Below are 24983 nucleotides of genomic sequence, written 5' to 3'. Positions count from 1 at the left end.
CACTGCACTCCAGCCTGAGCAACAGAGCAAGACTCTGTGTCTATATAAAAAAAATGCTCTGGGGTGTGGGTGGGGTGGAGGTAAGTTGAGTGTGGAGGGAGAGGATGGTAAAAAGGGAATAATGTGTGTGCATCTCCCTCTTTTCCCACCATCCCTCTACTCTAAAAGGAAACTCAAATCCCAGCTGACATTAGCAGCAGCATGACCTTGGTCATGTCAGTTAACTGGGTGGAACCTCAGTTTTCCCTATCTGTAAAATGGGGGGTAGCAGTGGTAACTCCCCCCACACTTGGTGAGAGGCTCAAATAGGACAGTGTGCAGGGTGTCTGGCAGGGACCCCCACTCCTTTCCTCCACCCTCCCCTCACTTCTGGGCTGCTCACCTGCCCGCTTCTCTCTCCCCCTGCCCCACTCCTGCCCTGCCCTGTAACCTACTTAATGCAGAACCTGATTGATTCCCGCATAGCGGCTGAGGCTGAGACGCGCTTTCATCCCGGGGGCAGCGGGGAGGGAGGCGGGCCCAAGGCCAGCAGAAGCCCAGGCTGGGGCAGCCGTGCCAGTGTGGGGCCTTCCTCACACAGGGAACAGCACTCTGGCTGTTCCCACAAAGATTTAATTTGTGTCTTAATGGGCCTTAGCCTCCTCCATAAAAGCCCTAAAGTGCCTTTTTATTTTTTAAAAAAATAAAAGTTGCTGATTATGTCCGCTGCTTCCCGGGGAGGGCAGAGGGAAGGGCGGGGGAGGGGGAGAGGTTGCAGGGGCAGGGCCTGGGCTGCCGGAGTCTGCTCCCCGCCCCCTTCCCCTTCCCAGCTCCGACACCGCGGGCGTGGTGAGGGGGTGCGGTGCTCCAGGCTGGCCTTTGAGAGAGAACAGCTGTGGCCCGAATTACTGGGCCCTGCCTCCCTGGGTCCCAGCGCCTGGAGGACAGAGAATGCCGGGACGCAGCCATTCAACTCAATCCAGCCAACAACCCCAACTGAGCGGGCCTCCCGCACCGGGCCCTGGGGCTTTGGGAGGAGGGGAAGGACGGGAGAGGTCGCGTTTTGCTCGGCTGGCCCTCACTGGAGAACGCAGCCCGCTCTGGCTCCCTCTCCTCCCACACGCGGGGTGGCTCAGCAGCCCCGCAAAGCCCCCCAGAGAGAGATGAGCTAAGACCTTGGCCTTGTCAAAAGGCAAAACCGCAACAGCTTTAGTTGTAGATCTAATTGGCTCTTATTCGTGATTCCTGAACGGGGCGTCCCCCATTCGACAAAGCAGAGTGCGAGCTCCCGCCGGGCAGTGCCAGACGGTGGGTTTGTAAGGTGGCCACAAGCAAACGGAACGCTAGAAAAACACTAACATCAGTTTAGTTCAAGTGACTTTTTTGTGAGAGGTAAAGCAGACGGGACTTCCTTATCACGGTGACTCGGGTAGGCGGCAATCTCCTGTCTTCAGGAAAGACCTGTCGGTTTGGGGATCTATTTGCTTGTGTAAAGTTTCAGTCTGGCTATGTGGCATTAGCGAGACCGACTGCATTGGGTTCGGGCTGGTCTGGTGGGGCCTAGTGCAGCAGCTCAGTCCAAGAAAGGGCCTCCCATCATTTTGTCTGACAGCCTCGGCCACCTCTGCGTGTCTAGCTTCTTCCAGAGTCCCTCTCCCTGCCTTTTGTCTCTCGGGTAGCTGGAAGATTCCCAGGCCCTCCAGTGTGGGAGGCAGCTGGACGTGGGGACTGCTGAGGAACCCAGAGCGTGTGGCCACGCCTCACAGCTGTGGAGCACCAATCCCAGACAGAGAACTTCCAGAGTATTGTCTCTCAGTATCGAGACTCCTCCTTCCGAAGGGCAGTGTTCCTGGCCAGTGGGACCCAGGCGGTTGGTTCCAACAGAGAGGGGCCAGTCAAGGTAACATGCAGCACTACAGGTAAAATGTGAAAATAGCAAAGTGCTTCGGCTTTCCTTTTGTTCAGGTGTCTTCTTCTTCTTCTTTTTTTTTTTTTTTTTGGAGACAGTCTTGCTTTGTCACTCTGGGCGGAGTGCAGTGGTGTCATCATAGCTCACAGCAACCTCAAATTCCTGGGCTCACACAATCCTCCTGCCTCAGCCTCATGAGTAGCTGGGACTACAGGCACAAGCCACCACGCCTAACTAATTTTTTTAGTTTTGGTAGAGACGGGGGTCTCAATCTTGCTCAGGCTGGTCTCAAACTCCTGAGCTCAAGTGATCCTCCTGCCTCAGCCTCCCAGAGTGCTAGGATTACAGACGTTGGCCATGGCGCCCGGCCTGTTGAGGCTTCTTACGTCTCATCTCACCATGCCAGCCTCACTCCAGTGGGCAAAGGTGACTGTACCTATTAGCCAAATGGGGAAACTGAGGCAGTGAGGAAAGAACAGGAGCCAGTAGGTTATACAACCGAGGAATCAGTCAACCAAGCTAAGGTGAGACATTCCTGATGCCCTCTTCTCCTACCCCAGTTTTCTAGCTCTAATTTATTTCTACTTCTGTAGCCCAGTTCCAGGATATTTTAAAAGGGGATGAATTAGACAGAAATTGCCTTGCCAAATACCCTCTTCACCATGGTACTCTGGAGTTCTGATCTCTAGAGAGTATCTAAAGCAGTAATAACAAATGTAGATGCCTACGGAAGGAAGCCAGGCAGAAACCGTAATGTGTGAATCAGACCATGTGCAGCACCATGTGTAGGGGAGTGGCGAGGCCTGTGGCAAACTGAAGACTACATGTGCTTCCTGACCATAATCACATAACTGAAATTAGGAATATGAATCTTCTGATTAAATGAACTAATTAAATATACTCATTTATCTCTTCTCCTTTTTTTTTTTTTTGTTTGTTTGTTTTTAGACAGAGTCTCTGTCACCTGGGCTAGAGAGTGCCATGGCATCAGCCTAGCTCACAGCAACCTCCTGGGCTCAAGCGATCCTTCTGCCTCAGCCTCCCGAGCAGCTGGGACTACAGGCATGCGCCACCATGCCTGGCTAAGTTTTTCTATATATTTTTAGTTGGCCAATTAGTTTCTTTCTATTTTTAGTAGAGACGGGGTCTCGCTCTTGCTCAGGCTGGTTTTGAACTCCTGACCTTGAGCAATCCGCCCGCCTCAGCCTTCCAGAGTGCTAGGTTTACAGGTGTGAGTCACCGCGCCGAGCCATCTCTTCTCCTTAAAACAGCACTAAATGACAGTCAAAGATGTTTTTATTTTATTTTATTTTATTTATTTATTTTTTTTTTTTGAGACAGAGTCTCGCTTTGTTGCCCAGGCTAGAGTGAGTGCCGTGGCGTCAGCCTAGCTCACAGCAACCTCAAACTCCTGGGCTCCAGTGATCCTTCTGCCTCAGCCTCCCAGGTAGCTGGGACTACAGGCATGTGCCACCATGCCCGGCTAATTTTTTATATATATATCAGTTGGCCAATTAATTTCTTTCTATTTATAGTAGAGACGGGGTCTCGCTCTTGCTCAGGCTGGTTTCGAACTCCTGACCTTGAGCAATCCGCCCGCCTCGGCCTCCCAAGAGCTAGGATTACAGGCGTGAGCCACAGCGCCCGGCCAAAGATGTTTTTAAATAAAGGAAAAACCCCACAAGAAACAGTGAAAGAAGGTTGATAGCAGACGAGAGATACTAGAATTTTGGAAGCTGGAAAGCTGGTGGACGGCTAGTGTGGTGGTTACTTTTATGTGTTAACTTGTCTGGGATAAGGGATGCCCAGAGAGCTGGTAAAACATTATTTCTAGGTGTGTCTGCGAGGGTCATTCTGGAGGAGATTAGCACTGGAATTGGTAGACCAAAGAAGACCCCCTAGCAATGTGGAAGGGCATCAGCCAATTTGTCAAGGGCCTGAATAGAACAAAAAGGTCTATTCTTCTTCTCTTGCCCTTAGATATCAGGGCTCCTGGTTTTGGGCTTTGGACTCCAGGGCTCACAAAAGTCCCCCCGCACCACCTTTCCCCCACCTTTCCCCCAGCTCTCAGGCCTTCAGGCACGGACCCAGTTGCACCACCAGCCTCCCTAGTCCCCCAGCTTGCAGATGGCAGACTGTGGGACTTCTTGGCCTGCATAATTGTGTGAGCCAACCCCATAACTCTGCTTATGTACCTACATATGTCCTATTGGCTCTGTTTCGCAGGAAGACCCTGACTAACACAGGTGTAATGAACCTTTACTGTATAAAAAGGAGAATCTTAAGCCTACAAGTTGGGAGAGGGAGGTGGCCACAAGAAGCCAAACAATTCACGCCACAAAACCTCGGCGAGTCTCAAGTACTTCAGACACCAGTTACCACTGACGGTGGGAGTGGAGCTAGGCTGAAAACTGGAATATTAGTTAAAAGTCTACAGTAGGTGTAATTAGAACTTCAGATCTCCTCTCTTAGACCTCAGCCAATTGCCCTGCTTCCACTCCAGCGGAAGATTGAGATTTATTCCCAGGAAAGGTTGAACCAAAGGGCCTCTGGTCTCAGCAATGCCAGGCCAGCTAGAGGTGAGGTGCTGTGCAGATGGTCCTCCACTTATGATGGAGCTATATCCCATCATAAGTTGAAAACACATTTGCCAGGCATGGTGGCTCACGCCTGTAATCCTAGCACTCTGGGAGGCCAAGGTAGGTGGATTGCTCGAGGTCGGGAGTTCAAAACCAGCCTGAGCGAGACCCCGTCTCTACTAAAAATAGAAAGAAATTAATTGACCAACTAAAAATATATATACACAAAAAAATTAGCTGGGCATGGTGTTGCATGCCTGTAGTCCCAGCTACTCGGGAGGCTGAGGCAGGAGGATCGCTTGAGCCCAGGAGTTTGAGGTTGCTGTGAGCTAGGCTGACACCATGACACTCACTTTAGCCTGGGCAACAGAGTGAGACTCTGTCTCAAAAAAACAAAAAAAAAAAAAAAAAAGAAAGAAAGAAAAGAAAAGAAAACACATTTAAGGCCACTCATGCCAGTAATCCCAGCACTTTGGGAGGCTGAGGCAAGAGGACTGCTTGAGGCCAGGAGTTCAAGACCAGCCTGGGAAACATAGCAAGACATCATCTCTACAAAAAAGTTTTTTTAAAAAATTGGCTGGGCATGGTGGCATGTTCTTGTAGTCCGAGCTACTTGGGAGGCTGAGGCAGGAGGATTGCTTGAGCCCAGGACTTCAAGGTTACCGTTCACTATGATTGGGCCACTGCACTCTAGCCTGGGCAACAGAGTGAGACCCTGTCTCTATAAAAAGAAAAAGAAAAGGAAATGCATTTAATGCCACAATAAACTCATGATAAAATTGAAAACTTATAAGTCGAACCACTGTCTGTATAAGTTTCCTAAGCCTTAACAATCTACCACAAACTTGGTGGTTTAAAACAATAGAAATGTGTTGTCTCTTAGTTCCAGAGGCAGAAGTCTGAAATCAAGGTGTTGGCAGGCCTGCACTCCCAACAGAAGCTCTAAGAGGATTCCATTGCTTGCCTCCTCTGGTTTCTAGTAGCTCCAGGTGTTCCTTGGCTTGTGGCTGCATAACTCCCATCTCTGGTTCCATCTTCACATGTCCTTCTCCTCTGTGTGTCTCTCCTCTGTGTGTTGCTTCTAGAACACTTGTCATCGAATTTAGAGTCCACCTGGATAATCCAAGATATTTAATTAGGTCTGCAAAGATCCTTTTTCCAAGTAAGGAACGTTCCAATGTTTCCACATTGGAACAGGTTTCGGGGTTTACAACATGGACATGCCTTTTGGGGGCTACCATTCAACCCACTGTAGGTACTTTACTGGAAAAAGTGTTAAAGTGAAAGTCTGTACTCTGAAGAGTAGGACTCCAGCTCTCTTCCCTACTCAGTTCTCAATACGCTGGCAGTCAGGTTTGTACCCCCAGGTGGCAGATGACTAGAGAATCTCTCTCTCCTTAGAGAAACTAGAACAAGAGAAAAGTCTATATAAACTGACACTGGGCATCTACCGAGAAAGAAGCTAGTCCCCACCTGGCCATCCTTCCATGAGGCCCATATAGTTCATAGATCTTCCATGGAGCTGTCAAATGATTTCCCAGCAACCCACCTTTATTTATTTATTTATTTTGAGACAGAGTCTCACTTTGTTGCCCACGCTAGAGTGAGTGCCATGGCGTCAGCCTAGCTCACAGCAACCTCAATCTCCTGGGCTCAAGCAATCCTCCTGCCTCAGCCTCCCGAGTAGCTGGGACTACAGGCATGTGCCACCATTCCCGGCTAATTTTTTCTATATATATTAGTTGGCCAATTAATTTCTATTTATAGTAGAGACAGGGTCTTGCTCTTGCTCAGGCTGGTTTTGAACTCCTGACCTCGATTACAGGCGTGAGCCACCACGCCTGGCCAACCCACCTTTAAATATGAACAGACAGTAGGAATCATCACATGTGGACAGAAAGTCTTCAACTTGAAAGACAGAGACCAAACAAACAAACAAAAAGAAAATATGAGGAAACAAACTGTACAGGAAGCAGATGAAAACCTACAAAATAAAAAGCAATATAAAAATTATTTTTAGAGAGATGAGAGTATGTTGTATCCATGAAATAAAATGCTATAAAACAAAACATTCAGAAAACAAGTCCTCTTAAAAATGTAAAATAATCTTAAAAGATAATGGCTTAAATTCAGTATAAGAGTTGAAAGATAAAGTTGTGGAAATCTCTCATAAAGTAGACAAAAGAGTGGGAAAATGAGAGAGAAAAAATAAGAAAATTCAACGATCAGTTAAGAAGATCTGACATATGACTAATAGGATTATCAGAAAAAGAAAAACAGAGATGATAGAGGGGAAATATAAGCAAAGAAATAATATAAGAAAATTTTCTAGCACTAAAAGATATGTTGATATCATCCAGAATAATGAACAGAAAAAGACCCCTACAAAGCCACATCATTGTGAAATTTCAAAACACTAGTGATATAAAAGAAATCCTTTATTTTTTAAAAAAGAAATCCTAAAATCTTCTAGAGAGAAAAAAATAGGTCATTTGCAAAGAAAAGATGATCAGAATAGTCTTACATTTTTTCCATAAGAGTGGAAGCTAGCCGGGCTTGGTGGCTCACACCTGTAATCCCAGCATTTTGGGAAGCCAAGGCCAGAGGATTACTTGAGGCCAGGAGTTTGAGACCAATTTTGGCAACATAACGAGACCCTGTCTCTACAAAAAATTTTTTAAAAATTAGCCAGGCATGGTGACATGTGCTTGTAGTCCTAGCTACTTGAGAGGCTGAAGCAGGAGGATCACTTGAGCCAGGAGTTGGAGGTTGCAGCAAGCTGTGATGACACCATTGCACTCCAGACTAGGCAATAGCTCAAGACCCTGTCTCTTAAAAAAAAAAAAAAAAAAAAAAAAGGAGTGGAAGCTAGAAGACAATGATCAATGCATGTGAAATTCTGAGGACATGATTTTTTATCTAGAATTTCTATACCCAGCAAAACTGTCAACCAAAGGGTGGATAGAATAAAGATATTTTCAGACTTACAAGGTCTTAACATATATATCTCCTATAAACTCTTCCTCAATATCTCTTGAAAAATATGCTTCACTAAAAGGAGGAAGTTAATCAAGAAAGAAAACGTTGTGGTCCAGGAAAGAAGGGATACAATACAGGAGAAAGGTAGAGGATATTTGTCAGATAAGTATAAAGGCGACTCCCAGAGGAGAACTGGACAGCCATCCCAGAGAGGAATGCACCCAGATTGCAGTGGAGAACAGAGAAATCCAGGAAAGATATTACTAAAGACAAAAGGAAATGGCTAAATTGCCTGATGTGTTTAAAAGCATCAAAGAATTTGTTGAATTACTGATAGATATCGAGAAAACTAAGTAAAAATATTTTTAAATACAGGCAGTAAGTAACTCCATGAGAAGCAGCAATACAATTTTTAAAATGTAATCAGAGTCCACTATTTGGCTCAACCATGAATAATATTTGCAAATCATAATAAACATTGGATATTTATTGTTTAAAAAGTGATAAAACTATATTGGGTGGGGTGGGGTTTAACAAACTTATTTGAAGTCAGTAGTGAATACTTAAAACTGAAAAATAAATAGAAGAATAAGCATTTTTGTTTGTTTGTTTAGAAATCTGAAGTCAATACTAGGAAAAAACAAAAACAGTTAAAGCTTAGAAGTGGCTGCCTCTCAGGGGCAGGACTGCAGGGTGGGAAAGACTGGGGTGGAAACGGCTATTTCATTGTAAGCCTTTTAGTATCTGACTTTTTTTAGCTGTGTGCACATATTATTTTAATTTATAAATATTAATAAACAATGTTAATATAATGCTAATATGCTGGCCAAACAGAAATTTCTGAAATCTTTAATTTTTGACTTCTGTTTCCCGCCCTAACTCTCAGAGTCGTTTCTCTGTGCCCAATGCCCTCTTGTTCCTCTCTCTTCTTCCCACCTCTCCTGTCCTCTCCCCCCACTCCCGCCACCCACCCTGAGACCAGGCCTCTCCCAGGCAGGAATCTTAGGGTGCCATCCTGTCTCACCTGCAGTTCAGGCGCTGCGTGGCCCAGAACTAGGGCTGTGGCTCCCAGGAGCCTGGAATCTCCTGGTCCTGTCTTTACTGGAAGTGTTGGTATCTGGCTCATCGCTGTTGGTTCCTCACTGCCACTGCTACAAATTACCACAGACCTTGTGCCTTAACACAACACAAATTCATTACCGTATGGTTCGGAGTCTGACACCGGCCTCACTGAGCCAAAACCAAGGTGTCAGCGGGACTCTGTTCCTCTCTGGAGGCTCCGGGGAGAATGCGCTTTCTCGCCTTTTCCAGTGTCTAGGGGCTGCCCACACTCCTTGGTGGCAGCCCCCGTACATCTTCAAAGCCAGCAAGTCCTTCTCACGTCACATCACTCCCACTCCGCTTCTGCCAGCACATGTCCTTCCCTGACTCGGCTCTCCTGCTCCTAAGGACCCTGTGATGGCACCGGCCCGTCCGGACAGCCAGGGCCATCTCCCTGTCTTGCAGTGAGCTGACAAGCATCCTTAACTCTGTCTGAAACCCTAATCCCCGTTTCCCACGTCAGTTAAGGTATTGGCAGGTTCTGGGCATGCGGACATAGACCTCTTTGGGAAAAGGCATCATTCTGCCTACCACAATCATGGGGGTTTTTTTAGCATTAATTTTTTAAAATATTTAATTAAAATATGATTTCTCTTAATTACTGAGTTTTGGGGTGCCCCCACAATTTTATGCTGGAGGTGAGCGAAGCACCCCAATCCAGGCCTTGTCTCCCACCCCTCCCGTCCTCAAGCCCAGCATCCTGAGCTCCGGCCCCCCAGAAACCCAGCCCAGTTCTGCAGGCCCTTTCTCAGCTGCACGCCCTCTGCTCGGGCCTCCGAGTCAAACGAGGGAAGAGAAGTTGTTGGATTTCTCCTGGGCCCCGGGGAGGATATCGGCCCCAGCCCCTGCACACCTGATCCTCCCCTGGAGGCTGCAGAGACAGCAGCCTTAAGGCCTGCCGCAGCAGAAGGGTTGAGGCTGGGGGAGCACGGAGGAGAGTTGAAAGAGGATCCTAGGACTGCCTGAAGGTCGCAGGCAGCAGCGGGAGGTGTCTGGGCTGCGGCAGGGGGTGCTGGAAAGCTGATGCAGCTCATGCACTGGAGAGGCCCCTGGGAGCTGGGGGTCCAATTCCCAGACATTCTAGCAATGTCACTGAGGACACTGCTGGGGGTGGGAATCGGGAGGGGAGAACAAGGCTGGGAAAGGGGGTCTCCTCCCAGAGGTTGTGGGGGAAGGGGAGGAGCTACCAAACAGTCCACAGTGGAGGCAGTGCAGGACGGGGCTCTCCGAATGGGGATGGGGGTAGGAGAAGGGCAGGCGGAACTAGCACACCATAACCAGCATACTATAACCAGCACACCATAACTAGCACATCATAACTAGCACACCATAGTTAGTTATGGGGATGGGGGTAGGAGAAGGGGATGGGGGTAGGAGAAGGGCAGGAGGAACTAGCACACCATAACCAGCACACCATAACTAGCACACCCTAACTAGCACACCATAACCAGCACACCATAACTAGCACACCACACAGGGCCTGCAGAGCAATCCTCCTAGGGGCCAGGCATCCTCCTGGAGCACCTAAACACTCTTATCTGGTTCTCAGCTCAACCCCAGGAGGCAGGCAGGATAATGCCCATTTCACAGAAGAGGGAACTCCATGCAGGGGAGAGCCCCCAGATCTCCCAGCTCCTCCTCTTCACCGCCCGGCCTCTCTTTCAGAGAGGAAGGAGAGAGTGATGGAGGAAGCTGGGGAACAGGTGAGGGTCTCTGGGCCACCACCACCTCCCCTAAAAACAACAACAACAACAGCAACAACGCATCCTACTGTGCGGGAAACGGCAGCTGGACCCCCTCCTGGAGTGAGCGCTCCACAGGGCTGGCCCCGAGCCTGGGGGAGAAGCCAGCAAGAGGATCTCAGGGGGTTCACCCTGCTGTCTCCCAGCCAGAACTGCTCAGCACTGCCTGGTACCCCTTGCCGCGCACATCTACCAGCGCAGAGGGGCAGACTATGGGGTCTGGTGTCACTGGTCTCAGGCCCCTGCAGCCCCAAACCTGGGGTGAAGCTTGGGCCAGGCGCCACCTCTCTCTACCCCGTGGGCCTCCCCCACTGCTCTGTTTCGGGGGCCTCTCACCTTCCCAGGGAGCCACCCGGAGAGGGAGCCCCCCACTCAGGCCTGCCAGGCCTGCAGACCTCCTCTCGCCAGGGGGGCGGGTGAGGCGGAAGTTTCAGGAAAGGTGCTTCTCGGAGCACATCCTGCCCATTCCTTCACCTCACTTTACAGGAATGTGCCCAGGACAGTGTCGGGCACACAGAGGGACTTGGCAAACACAGCGTTGATTCATCCACCTCTCTCCCGCTGCCGTGGCAGGACCCCAGGAAGAACTTCCCCCTCAAGGGGTGCCGGGTTAGGCCCAGGCATCCAGAAGGCAATGGAAAGCCCTCTCCCCGTGCCCAGCATGGCCTGGCGGGAGGCAGGCGGGGGACAAGCCGTCCGCAGAGGCAGGCCTGGCTGGCAGCTCCCGTCAGCAGCTGCAGGTTTTCTGGGTGAAGTGAGGTGATGGAGGAGGTCCCCCTTCTCCCTGCCCCCCGGGGCTGGCTGGCCCTGCTGAATGTGGCAAAGGAGAACCAGGCACAAATTAAGTGATGAAGGCACAAGGGCATTGAGCATGGTAAATTGACCCTTGGGAGAGAGGGAGGAAGGAGTGGAGCTGTCCAGATACAGTGCACAGAGAGGCCGAGAGGCAGGGGGTGAGGATAGGGTGAAGGGCGAAGGGAGGGCACATCGTGAAAGAAGAGGGGAGGAGAGGGGAGGAGAGACTTGGCCCAGCACCCTAGAGCTGAGTGAGTGGGCCTGGCATGGCCAGGTCAGGGCTGGGGGCTGCCCCTGGTCTGGAGCAGGTGGGGTAGTTTGCAACATGAACAGGATTTTACTTTCCTCTGAGCCTCCAGTTGCCTGAACCCCTCATTGCCTGGGAGGGTGCCCACGAGGGCTGGTGACCTGAGAGTCTGCAGGTCCTGGTCCAGGCCCACCAAGACCATGCTGCCTGACCCTCCCCTGGGCCCAACCAGAGTATTACCAAAGGACCTGAGCTGTGGGCCCACAACTAGTCACTAATGGTTTGTATATTTCCCATATACTTGCATTGTGGGGGTGGTCTCTGCAATCACTCCCTAGAGAGGCCAGGGTCCCTGTCTCTCAGGTCTCTGTCTCCCCCCCCCCACCTCCTCCAGGCCCAGCCCCACAGGCCCCGCCTCCTGGCCCTGCTCTCTCACCTGGGACCAGACAGGGCAGGTCATGGGTGTGGGCATCCCTAAGCCCCAAACCCCATCCTCTCTGATTGGAGTGCAGCGGGGCAGCTTTGGAAGGGAGTGGCTGAGATCTGCCTGGTGATTAATCCTCCTGCTAATGGAGGCTTCTCTGCCATCAGGGCTTTTAAGGAAACTCAGGGAAGCCCTTCAGTGCCATCAGAGCTGTCTCTGAGGTCCTTAGGGGGCTCATTAGCAGCCCTCCACCTCGCAATTAGTGGCCCCTCCTCCGAACGGCTGTGGGAGGAGGGAGAGCGCACAGCCTCTTAGGCCCCAGGGCCTGAGCGGAGCTACCAGCCTGCACTGCTGCCCCGTGCCCACCCACGCACCAAATTCTCTGAAACAGAGTGAAACCGCCCCTGCCTCCCTTCCAAAGCACTCATTTCAGCAGGAAAGGACTTGTCATAGACAAGGAAAACAAGACCCAGAGAGGACAGGTGACTCTCCCAAGGCCACCACCAGGCAGTGGGGCAAGCTAACCTGCAGGCAGCCGTCCAGCCTCCCAGCCTCAGGTGTCCTCCACTTCCTTCCCTAGCCTTAGGAAAGGCACCCCCTTCTCCAAGGGTTTGGGAGGACAGGCAGGGCACAGACCCTATTAGGACTGACCCCAGGCCAGAGGCCAAATGTAATGACCCCTGGGAGTTTCCTCCCATGCTGGGGCACTACAGTACACTGGGCCAGACCCGCTTCACTTTCAGGACTGGCTGTAAACCTCCCTGTTGCTTGTCACAGCAGTTTAAGGCCAAGGAGGCCTCTCTAGGTGAAAAATCACGTGCAGAGTGGGGTAGCTGGCAGCAGCCATACTTTCTGGCAAGGGCTGCCCAGGAGGAAGGATTGAGCACAAAAGAGAGCACAGAAGGATTGAGCACAATAGATGCAGGTTTCATCTATTCCACAACCAGGAGCACCCACCCTGAGCCAGACCCTTTGCTGGGTCAGAAGGCAGAGGTGAAAGACACATGTTTTACTCTCAGTAAGTGACCCGTCACAATGGATGAGTGATTTGGGGCAAATCTTTTAAATCACTCTGGGACTCAGTTTCCCCATCTGTAAAATGAGAATCAGACCTGATGCTCTAGGAAGCGTGAAAGGCCACAGAGAATTGGGTCTTAGGGAGCAGCCACAGACGCTGGTGACTGCCACAGGGGCGGGTGATTCACAGATGGGAGAAATGATGACAAGATTCTGTGGCACAGCACCAGCTGTGTGAGTGCCCAATGAATGGTCATCAGACCCTTGTTCTTATTGTGTTGTGCTAGTGGTTGTGTCTTTCCAACCTCAGGGTCCCAGGGTAGAAATGATATACAGCAACCTGCTTTCCCAGCTCACCACAGATTATGGGCTGGAGGAATGACATTTTATGAAGCGCCTACTGTGTGCCAGGCACTGTGTTGAACACTTTGCACGTATTATGTCACTAATCCTCATGATTGCATGATAGTTAATTTCTTCCCTCCCTCCCATTTTAGAGATGAGGAAGTTTGGGCTCAGAGAAGTTAGATACCCAGTCCAAGGTCATAATGCTCTTAATGTGCAGAGCACAACAGGTATAAGAATGTTCATGAAGCTTCATTCATAATAGCCAAAAACTGAAAACAACCCAGCTACCTATCAACAGAATGATTGAATGAATTGTGGCATATTCATACAATGCAGTAGTCTATAGCAATGAAAACTAATGAGTTACTGCTACAAATAACAACATGGACAACAAACAGATGTAACGTTGAGCAAAAGAAGCTAGACACAAAAGGATATATAATGTGTGATTCTGTTTATATGATGTTCGCTAATGAACAAAACCAATCTGTAGGGGCTGGGTGCAATGGCTCACGTCTGTAATCCTTTGGGAGGCTGAGGCGGGAAGGTCACTTGAGGTCGGGAGTTTGAGACCAGACGGGCAACATGGCAAGACCCCCATGTCTATAAAAAATAGAAAAATTAGCCAGGCATGGTAGCACATGCCTATAATCTTAGCTACTTGGAAGGCTGAGGCAGAAGATCGCTTAAGCCCAAGAGTTTGAGGCACAGTGAGCCATCATGATGCCACCGCACAGTAGCCTGGGCAACCAGCGACACCTTGTCTCAACACAAAACAAATCTGTGGGGATAGAGGTCAGAATGATAGTTATCTCAAGGCAGTAGGGGATAGGGTGGGCATAGGCTGAATGTGGCATGAAGGGGGCTTCTGCTGGTGCTGGAAGTGTTTCTTCCTGATCTAAGTGGTTAGTGGTTATGGGGTATGTGTATACCTATATAACACTCTTCAAGCTGTACCCTGATAATTTTCCTTAGGAGAAAAGAAAGTAATTAAATAAATGGTCACATATATCATTTTAAAAGATGGAGGGCCAAGATTGGGGTAGCCAAGTTAACTGTGACTTTGCATCCCAGCAGGAAGTGGGGACAGAGAGGCAGACCCTGCCCACTCTCCCTTGGGAGGGAGAGGTCCTGAGTCTTTGCGGGGGAGGAGGGGTGTGTGCTTCATCCCCAGCCCCACACCCTGCTGATAGCTCTACATGCTGTGCCCCCATCCCTACCCCAGTGAAGGTGCCCACCAAGCCATGTCCTCTTCCCTCGCAGGAGGTGGGAGGGAGGAAGAGAGAGACGGAAAGGGAGAAGAAAGAAGAGCAGGGAGGAGGGAGAGGCCAGCAAGGGGTGCGTGGGGGCACATTTCCTCCCAGCCTCCTGTGGTCTTGAGTTGGCTGGGGTAAGTTCAGTGAGACCTCCTTAGGCCTCCTGGGGAGGAGGCCTGGGGCTGGCACCAGCCTAGCAGGCTGGGGGACACAGAGACATTTCTGTGCATTTTGATGGGCTGTGAAGAGCATTTGCCAGGAGTGTTCAATGAAATGCTAGGGCATGTCCCAGATGGGGAGGGCCGGCCCCCAGGCCAGCTCACTGGCAGAGCTTCACAGACCGGCGGACGGATGCCGGCTCGGGTGCCCGGAGCCAGCCTCCCCCACGGGAGCAGGGAGCAGAGCTGATGCCCACACCCCCAGGGCCCAGCACAGCCCTCCCAAGCCCGCAGCCCCCCAGCCTGCCCTCCTTCTGGCTCCTGCATCCTCCTCCAACCACCGAATATCCTTCCTTCTGTCTTCTCTCTCTCTGCCCCTTCCTGTGCCTGCTCCCTCCACCTCCCTGTCCCTGTCTCTCCATCTCCATCTCCCGTTTCTTCTCCCAGGGTCCCTGGTCCCCAGTCCCTGGCTTGTGCTTCCTCTCCAGCCTAATATAAATAATAGAAATTAATTTGTCAGCCAGCACACACAGCCTGGGCGGCGCAGGAGCGAGCTGAGGAGGAAAGCTGGTTGAAATAATTATTCTTGACTTAAGAAATCGTTCTTTTTCTTGCTGAAAGCTAATGGAGTGAGAGCCGCGCCTGGCCAGGCTGTGCTGATGTGGACGGCTGTGTGGGCCTGGGCAGGGCGAGCAGCCTCTTCTGGTCTTCCTGTAATGAGCAGACCCCCCACACCGCCACCCCGCTCTTCATTTAAAAGGCAAATGAAGCCTTGAGAGGCACTCGTGGTTAATGGAGTCACAGGTAAGGTTTGGAACAGGACTTGTCTGCAGGAACACTCCTTGGTCCCTCCAGGCCCCTCTCAGAGGGGCTGCTGCCCCCCAGGCTGCTGCAGGCAGGTGTTGGGAGGAAGCCACTCCCCAACAGGAAGGAGCCTAACACTGTCCAGACTCTGCAGTCTGCCCGGCACTGTGCCAGGCACAGGACCCACAAGCACGCACCGAACCCTCACAACCAGTCGTTCCCATTTTCCCGCCAGAGAACCGAGAGCATGGGCAACTTGTCCAAGGTCAAAGGGAGAGATCACCAGTGACCGAGGGAGAGTCCCGGACTCTCACCCCAGCAAGAGGGACTGGTCAGGGAGCTAATAGTGTATCAGTCAGGTTTAATGGAGGGGGTATAATAAAGACACTATTACAGGGGTGTGGCCAGCTTGAAGGAAATAGTGACAGCACCCGGGGCCAGTTACTGTCCCAGGACAAGGAGGAAGTCACCAGATTCTAGCAAGAGCTGCAGCTGCTGGGCTGGCACCAGCCCCGGGCGCTGCAGCCCACGGCCTTGGTAGAGAGAAGCGGCCGCTGCCCAGCTGCGGCCTGGCAGGAGGGGCGGGAGGGGTGAGCACCCTGGCCTTTCTCCTCTCCTGCCCCTGCTCTTTGGCCAGCGCCTCCCTTTGGCTGAACCCAGCTAGGAACCAGAGAGCAAGAGAGCCCAGACGCACAATGAGAGAGGGCAGCACCCCCCCCCCGGGGCACACAGCAAAGTGGAGAAGGACAGGAGGCAAGTGGGTCTGAAGGGGAGAGAATAACAGCACAGGTGAGACGTCCCGGGGGCTTTGGGAAAGGGCCAGCGTGGCCCAGTGGAGGCTGGGGACTCTGGAGGGAGAGGAAGGGCGAGCTCCGGTCTAGGAAAGCAGTTCCTGTCTACTGGGACAGACACCACTTCCTGTCTGATGCGCAGGTACCCGGTTGGATGTCCTTGGACCCTGCATTAGTCGGGGAGCCAGAGAAACCTGGAGACAACAGGGACCCCAAGAAGTGGCCGATAGCCCCCAGGAGGGAGCCGGCGGTTTCCTGGAGAACAGGAGCCTGTCTGTTTGCAAGTCTGGAGGAGGGAGGAGGAGAAGGAGCTGAGTGTTACCAAGTGCCAAGCACGAAGTACCTGCAGAGCTGGTGGCAGGGAGGGCAGCAGTCTGCATGAAAGCATCCAGGTAGGATGTCAGGAGGGGTGGGGAAGACGAGAACCCAGGAGTCAGTTTCCTCAGCCCGAGGCTGGAGCCTTGGGTGGGCGGGTGCTCATCCATCCACCCCCCTTCATTTGGGGGTGAGGGAATGAGCGCATGTGGGGGTGGGGGCCTGTTGGGGGGCAGGGCCTGTGGGTGGAGCCCGGCTGGCTCCCTGCTGCTCCCGTGGCCCCAAGCCCATCCATCTTCCTCCCACACAGCAGCCGCCAGGATCCTTCCAGAACACGAGCCGGATGGTGTCAGTCACGCTTGAGTCTCTTGGATGTTCCCCACTGCACAGCTCAAGTCTCCAGTCCTTCACTCCTTCCTCGCTGACAAGGACCGCCCCGTCAGCCCCCAACACCCCCTCTGTGTCTGCCGCTTATGCAGCTGTTCTCTGGCTTAAATCTCTCCTCCCTCCCACCCGTGTCCCCATCTGACTGACCCCCACTGTCTCACTGTCTCTGTGGCTTCCTCCGGAGCCCTTCCCAACACCCCGCTGACATCCTATTCTCCCATTATAAACCTTACTAACGGAAGCCAAGGTCAGAGAATCGCTTGAGACCAGGAGCTCCAGGCCAGCCACATAGTGAGACCCCCGTCTCTGTAAAAATAAAAGTAAAAACTTAGCCAGGCATCATGGTGAGCACCTGTAGTCCCAGCTACTCAGGAGGCTGAGGCAGGAGGATCACTTGAGCCCAGGAGTTTGAGGTCAGTGAGCTACAGTGACACCACTGCACTCCAGCCTAGTTGACAGAGCAAGACCCTGCCTCAAAAAAAAAAAAAAAATTATTAGAGACAAATTTACTTGCCTCTGTTCTTATCTTTGTCTCCCCTGACTGCAAACTCCAGGAGGCAGGAACTTCAGTTTGTGTGGTGTTATAACCCCCCTGCCCAGTGAGCACAGTGCCTGGCACTTAGTAGGTGCTTTGTGTATATGGCTGCACAGAATTCAGGAAAGCTTGACATGTACTGATGTGGAGCCGCCACCAAGACACGCTGTCAAGAGTTCAGGACAGCGTGTGTCTGTGTAAGACAGAGGGAGACAGGTCTAGACACACTGTCTTCAGGAGCAGACTCAAAAACTGATGGAAGTTATAGTCTCTGAGAACTGGGTGGGCAGGGACAGGATTGGAGGGAGTTTGTGGCTTTTGGGTAATGTGCATATGAACGCACATTAACCTATTCAGTTAAAAAATGCATGATTAACACTAAGTGAGAAATACTTGATAATGGAATGGTAGCCTGAAAGCCGCGGAGTATGGAATTGAGGGTTGGCTGGAGCAGCTTGCCACTGCCGCCCGCTCCTCCTGGGATGCCCAGGGTTGGTGCAGAGAGGAAGCAGGTGGGTCTTTCCTAAGGAGAAGGGTCTGGGGGAGATTCCTCAGGAGCTCAGAAGAGAGGCGGGAGGCCGGGCTCAGAGCCAGTGTCTCTGGCTGCTGCTCCACTGACCTCCTGCTGTCTCTCCACTTCCACCCAGGCCAGGCCAAAGGCTGGGAAGAAATTCTAATAGGAGGGATGGAAGTTAGACAGCAGAGAGAACTTCCCAGCAGAGAAGGGACATGTTATTTCCCTTGAACTGGGACTAATGAACATGGTTCTAGAGAGTCCCACATCGAAGTGTGACCAGCCCAGCCCCCCGCTCCCTCTTCTCTGTGCTTTGCTGCCTCTCCCACCAGGTCTCCCTGCCTTAGCTTGCACTCTGCACTCCGAACCAGCCATTAAACACAGGAAATGTCTTACAGCAAAACCCATATAGAAAATTGTACTGAAAGGGTTCAGCACTTCCTAGAGTCGCCAACGTAGGCCTGGGCGTGGGAGAAGGCTGAGGAAGGGGCATCATGGGTATAGAAAAAAAGGAAAGCTTCCAGCTCTCTTCTCTCTTGGGGTGGGGGGAGGGAAAGTCGGAGCTTGCAAAGGACCCCATGCACCCCCATAGCCAGCCACCGCCCACGCACGCCCTCCTCCCCACACGCAGGTAACTCGCCACGGCTTTGGTCACCGGGTTAAGGAGAAGCCCTCCCCAAGCCGGCACCCTACTCCAGCCCAGGGAGTCCAGGAGAGAGGGCGCTGGCTCCAACCCCAGCTCCCCACTAACTTACCAGGAGACCTTTCAGGAGCCCTCACTCCTCAGGGCTTGCTTCCTCAGCAGTAAAACACAAAACCCCCGGAGGTGTGAATGAAGTAAAGCACCTGCAAGGGCTTTGAACACCGCCTCTCCTTAAAGGAGATAGCAGATCGCAGATCGTTCTTTGCGTGGGGGGTGGGGGGTGCCATGTGCTCAGCATGGCTAGGAAGAACAACCACAGGGCACAGCCCCACACCAAAGGCAGCACTCCTCCTGGGAGATTTAGGGGATAGCTAAGGAAAGGGGGGCTCACCTGCTCCTGGAGAAGTGGGCAGGAGTCTGGTGCTAGCGAGTGCCCCCTGCCCTCTCTGAGAGACCCCTGCTCGCCGCACCTGCCAGGGCACTCCCTGCCCCTCCCTAAGGCACAGCTTTCCTTGCTTTCTGCATCACTGGCCAGCACGGAGGGTGTGCTCAGGGGGAGGGGGAGCAGCAAGGCCCGGGTAACATCCTGGGAGACGTTACTGTTATTTTTTTTTTAGATATATATAAAATGCACAAGCCTTAATGGTACAGCTCAATTAATTTTTACATAAAGTACACACGCATGTAAACACACCCTTGATCAGACATAGAACATTTCCAGTACTTCAAAATGTATAGGCCCCCTCCCAGTCAAGACCTGCAAAGGCAGCCACAGTTGTGATTTCTACTGATAAATTAACGTCGCTTCTCCTTGAACTTCATACAAATGAAATCCTACAGTATATGATTTCGTGGTGCCTGGTTTCTTTCGCTCAACATTGTGTCCATGAGATCCATCCACGTTGTCACTTGTGATTATAGGAATTCTTTTTCATTACTGAGTAGTATTTCATCGCATATATATATAAATATATATGTATGTGTATCACAAATGATTTATTCAACTTCTTGGTGGACATTTGTGCAGTTTCCAGTCGTTGGCTATTTTTAAGGAAGCTGCTGTGAGCATCCTTGTACCTGTCTTTTGATGAATCCATTAACATAATTTTGAGACACATACTTGACTTTTAAAGTAAGTAACAACATACCATTTTCCACCTCTTCCCGCTGGGCTGTGCCCTGCTGGGAGGAGATTACTACAACTCCGCACACAACTCCGCACTGCGAACATGTCTGTGGGAGAAGAGGGCAGCCTCAGGACCCCCCCGGACAGACCCTATAAGCCCCCAACAACAGCCTTGGTCTTCACGACACTCCTGGCACAGCTGAGGCCCAGCCAAGGTCTGCACCATGAACCTGGGTGCAGGGAAAAGCAGAAAGGTTTCTTCAAACCTGCTTGGCTGCACTCTGGGAGGCTGAGGCAGGTGGATCGTTTGAACTCAGGAGTTCAAGACCAGCCTGAGCAAGACCGAGACCCCCGTCTCTACTAAAAATAGAAAGAAATTAGTTGGGCAACTAAAAATATATAGGAAACTTAGCCAGGCATGGTGGTGCATGCCTGTAGTCCCAGCTACTCGGGAGGCTGAGGCAGGAGGATCGCTTGAGCCCAGGAGTTTGAGGTTGCTGTGAGCTAGGCTGATGCCATGGCACTCTAGCCCAGGTGACAGAGACTATGTCTCAAAGAAAGAAAAAAAAGAATAAAAAAACCCTTGCTTGGCTGTGTCCGGTGCCTAGCATGTATATGATGTATATGTAAGGCCCAGATTCTATTTGATAGATGAGGAAACAGAGGTTTTGGGAGGTGAGTAACCTGGATTCAAACCATGGCTCTGCTAGCTACTAGCTCTGTGGTCTCAGACAAATTTAATTAAGTTCTTTGGACCTCCCTTTCCTTGCCTAGAAAAATGGGGATAATAATACGGTGTTGTCAAGAGAATTAAATACCAGATGTAAATCACCTAGCATAGCACTTGGCATCTATAACAAGGCTGTTTTGTTTTTTTTTCCTTGTTTGTTTTCTGCTCAAGGTCACATAGCTAGAAAGCAGAAAAACTCAGAAACAGAGATCATGAAGGAAAGGGAAAAGAATAAAAAGGGATGTTTTCAGGTGCCAAATTAGGGACTGTATCAATGCTTTGTATCTGTATGTTCCAGTATCTAGCATAATACCTAGCATACAGATGGCGCTCAATAAATGCTTATTGAATGAGTAAATGGAAGAGTGAATAAATAGATCCAGAGACTCACGCCAAAATTTCTTTGTTTTAGACTGGCTACCAAGAGGGATTTATTAGGAAGGAAAAACCAGCCGGGTGGGACAACAGGTTGCTGGGTGTCCGTAATAAATGATCTGCTGACGAGCTCTCCCCTCATCCAGGAAGGGTTTGGCCCAGGAGACGATGAGGTTGAGTCAGAGAGTACGTGTCGGGGAGCAGGGCTGCCTGGGAGAGAAAGAGGTCTCAGGACCAGGTGCTTAAGGGAAGGTGGGGGAAGCATTAGGGCAATGAATGGAACTCTCGCTGGGACATAGCAAATGTAGGGGCTCAGGGCCTGGGCATGGAGCTGGCTCTGTCAAGAGATCAGCCAGGGAACCTGGGGGGCAACTCCTCCACCTCCGTTCCTCTGTAAACCCAGGGGCCAGGCAGGCAAGTTTGCAAAGAATGTGCGGCAGCAAGGCAGGGGAGTCGATGAGAGATTCCTCCAGGAGGCGGGGCTTGTTCCCCAGCTCATTCATCGATTGCGATGACTCATTGCTCAGTTGTCACCAATGCAGTGTTCCAGAGAGGAGGAGTAGCCTCCTCCTAGCCGGTCTTTGCGCAGATGGTCCCGGCAGCACTGCCGCGGCGTGTTCCCAGGCTGGCCACAGGGGGGCGAGGGGGAGCCAGGCTGACATCCCAGCCACCTGGGCGACTCCGGTGCTGGGAAGAGCACTGGACTGGGAGTCAGGCAGCCTGGGTGCTTGTCCTTCCTGAGCCTCCTACATACTGGCCACCCTCTGTTCCTCAGCTAAGTCCAAATTGGGGATGATGATACCTCTCCTGCCTAAAACCAGGACGTCTCATTTCTCATTTGAGTTTGTGCCTCAATTTTCCTAAGTCAGAGAAGTCTTCCTGGTTGATTTTTTAAATCGTACTCCAGTCTTGCTCCCCAGAAAGACTTAGAGCAACTACTTTCCTTGAGATTATGTCTTACACATCCATCCAGGGTGCAAATAGGGGATGAGAGAACAGGACAGCGCCCGGTGGCCCTGTTGCAAAATGCATTGCATTCCCCCTCCCTGTTAGTCCTCGCAGCCACCCTGCAGGATAGACTCGAGAAGGAAGGGCATCTTTTCTGTTTATTTACTTTTGTATTGGGTTATAATTTACATGCAATAAAATGCCCTAATCTTAAGAGCACACACAGCCCAATGCACCTTTCCGTGCATGTGCACTTGTGCAGGCACCCCCAGATCAAGACGCAACGCACTTCCTGTCCTCTATGCTTCATCCCAGGCAACACCTCCCGTGGGTAACCCACCAGAGCTATTCCCACCTCAAAATAGTTTTTTCACCCATTACATAGATGAGGATACTGAGGCTCAGAGATGTGAAGTTACATGCCCAAAGCCACACAGCTAGAAATAGCACAGTTTATGCTTTTGGAGGCAGAGGGTGGTAGGAGAGTTGAAAGAGGATGCAAGCCTGAGGGAACCCACCATCACCATTCAGCCGCAGTCCGGGACAGTCCCCCCACCCACCATCCTCAGCTCCCACCCTCCCCACCGCAGCCAGCTCCTGGCAGGAAACTTTGCCTCTGCTGGCCAAGGCCGTACCCTCCCTTGCCCCTCCGCCCCATCACTGCTGGTGCCAGAGCGCCTCGCCTTGACTGGAGGATCCCGCGGGAGAACCGAACCGCGTCCAATCCCAAAGGGCTTAAGCCTGAAAGCCTTTACTTGACAAGTGATTGAGGCTTAACTCTAGCAGCAAAATCCAGCAATTTCCTATTAGTAGCTGATAATCCCTCTCCATAGCCCAGCACTGGGCCACCCTGGAGTGCTGCTAAGTGTCATGTCATGAGGAAATCTTGCCCCTTCTCAGGTCCTCCTTGGGGTCCTGTCTGGGCATGGGCAACAATATTCTGCCCCTTGAGACAATTGCCCAAAAAAGTGACCTCAGTCCTAAAAGCCTTGGTCTAACCCCCTACTCTATGGCCACTGGCATCATGAGTATCTGTCATCCCTTGGAATAGAGGTCGCCCCTCCCTGTGAGCCCAACTCAGAACCTACACTGTGATGCATGTTTGTGTTGATCTTACCTCCAGCTCCCAGCATACTCTACCCTCTCTTGCCCCATCCTCCTGATTATATTTTTTTTCTTTTTTTCTTTTTTTAGATTAATGATAGACACCAAAATCCTCCTGATTATAAGCAGCAGTGTGGTTTACCAGAAGAAACACTGGCTCTGGTGTCTCACAGAGATGAGCTTGAGTCTCAGCTCTGGCTAATTCTCCACTGTGCAACCTACGGGAGGGGTGGGGAACCTAAACTGGGCAGGTTATCTCAGCTCTCTGTGCCAAAGACTGCTAGTGTTACCTCTTCTCTTCCATAGCAATAGAACCTCTAAATTTAGAACCTCTAGAATTTAGAACCTCTAAACTTTAGTTGGGCACATGGCCACCCAGAAGACATTTCCCTGACTCCCTTGGACTTTGGGGGCTATGAGACTAAGTTTTGGCAATGGGATATATAAGAAGAAGTATGTGGCATCTTTAAGGAACCATCCTTAAAGTCATGCATGCTTTGCCCCCTTCCTCATTCTCCCTTCATCCATCTTCTACCTGGAACAAAGATGTAGTGGCTGGAGCTCTAGGCTCCATCTCGGGCCAAGATAACAGGGGACATGCCCTGTGGATGGTGGAGCAGTGAGCCCTGAGGACTCGATGCAGCAGAGCTGCCATGCCAGCCTCGAGTCAGCTCACCTCTGGACTTTCATATATGTGAGAAATAAACTTCTCTCCTGGAGCCTTTGTTATTTGCAATAGAACCTTTTCCTAACTGATATATCCTCTAAGCCTCAGTTTCCCAGTCTGTACCCTCTGCGGGTTCCCCAGCCTTGGGGAGTCAGATGGGGACACAGGCAATATAGCACAGAGAATATGTTCATAGACACACATAAGACTGTTTCTTAGGACTCTGCCTGCGAGCAACAGAAACTAAAGGATGAAAGGAGAAATTTACTATTATGAAAACAGGGGAGTGTCTCATGGAATCCAAAGGTGCCATCACAGCTGGGCCCCAACGCACAAGGTCTCTGCCCTAAAAGAGCTTAGATTACAGGATCAGCCTCGGGTTGAGTCTGACTCAGGCTCCATACAGCTCTCCCTTTCTCTCAATTTTAAATTCCTGGGTAGAGCGTCCTATCGTTTTGACAATAGGCTCAAGGCTGATGCCACCCCTGATCCAGTCCCAGGGGCCAGTAAACTAACCTGGCCCCTGGAAGACCATCCCTGGGAAAGCAGGGTGAGGAGACGGTTTGGAGGCATGCGGGAGATAAGACGAAGGAACCTCAGAGACCGAGATGGAACCTCAGAGACCAAGATGAGATCAAGGTGTCCTTACTCTCAATTCAGTGTCTCACAACTAATAACAGGAACAATAATGGTAATGATACGACCCAGGCCATATTGAGGACTTACTCTGTTACCAGATGCTGTTCTAAGCATTTTAAGCATATTAACTCATTTAATCTCCAAAACAGCCCTATGATGTGGGTGTTATCATCGCTCCCAGTTCACAGACAAGGACACTAAAGCAGAGTGGTTTATTAACTTAGTCAAGGTTGCACCTTTAAAAGCCGGGATTTGAATCCAGGCAGTATGGTGTCAGATTACACTTTTGTAACCATTGCACTCTACCCTCTCACCCCCACAATGGCACAGAGATTCTACCATGTGTCCCAAAGTGTGTGTTTTAGCCTCGGCCCACAACCCACATGCACACTCACACACATGCAAACACAGCTTGACTCGGGTGAGTACCATTCTCTACATGGCTTCCAGCCCAGGCTTGATCACAGAAAAGCACCTGGGATAAAAAGCCTGGCCCTGCCTACCTGGGGTCTCTATCAGCCCTCGCATCAGGGTCAACTATCCACAGGCTGAATTTTCCCAAACCCTTCTCTTCTCTGCTATCAAACCTGCTCCAATGAAAGTATTTGAAAGTCATTCTCACAAGCATGTAAACGACTGAGAAGATCTTAAAATATGATCCTGCACTTAATAGTCCTTAAAAGCCAATACTAGGGATGCTTAGCCCAGACCATATCATACTCTCTCTAACACCATCCATAGCTCCCCATGAATTTCAGAATGAAACCCAAACTGTAGCCTAATGTTCAAGGCCCTCTAACACTGAATTCAAACCGTCTGTTCAATTTTATCTCCTAACTCATACAACCAATGTGTCCATTTTTTTAGACAC

The 24983-nt window shown here is 50.9% G+C and overlaps 1 long non-coding RNA gene across 1 annotated transcript; it reads left to right on the top strand.

The window, feature by feature from the left end:
• The first annotated feature begins 16049 nt into the window (after positions 1-16049).
• On the top strand, positions 16050-23520 carry LOC105861456 (uncharacterized). Its single transcript, XR_012919227.1, has 3 exons — positions 16050-16127; positions 16272-16521; positions 22897-23520. It is a non-coding gene; the product is annotated as an uncharacterized LOC105861456 (long non-coding RNA).
• Positions 23521-24983: the final 1463 nt, after the last annotated feature.

This window comes from Microcebus murinus, chromosome 5 (assembly GCF_040939455.1).
Source record: "Microcebus murinus isolate Inina chromosome 5, M.murinus_Inina_mat1.0, whole genome shotgun sequence".
Lineage (NCBI taxonomy): Eukaryota > Metazoa > Chordata > Mammalia > Primates > Cheirogaleidae > Microcebus > Microcebus murinus.
This window is presented reverse-complemented; position numbering and strand designations above follow the sequence as displayed.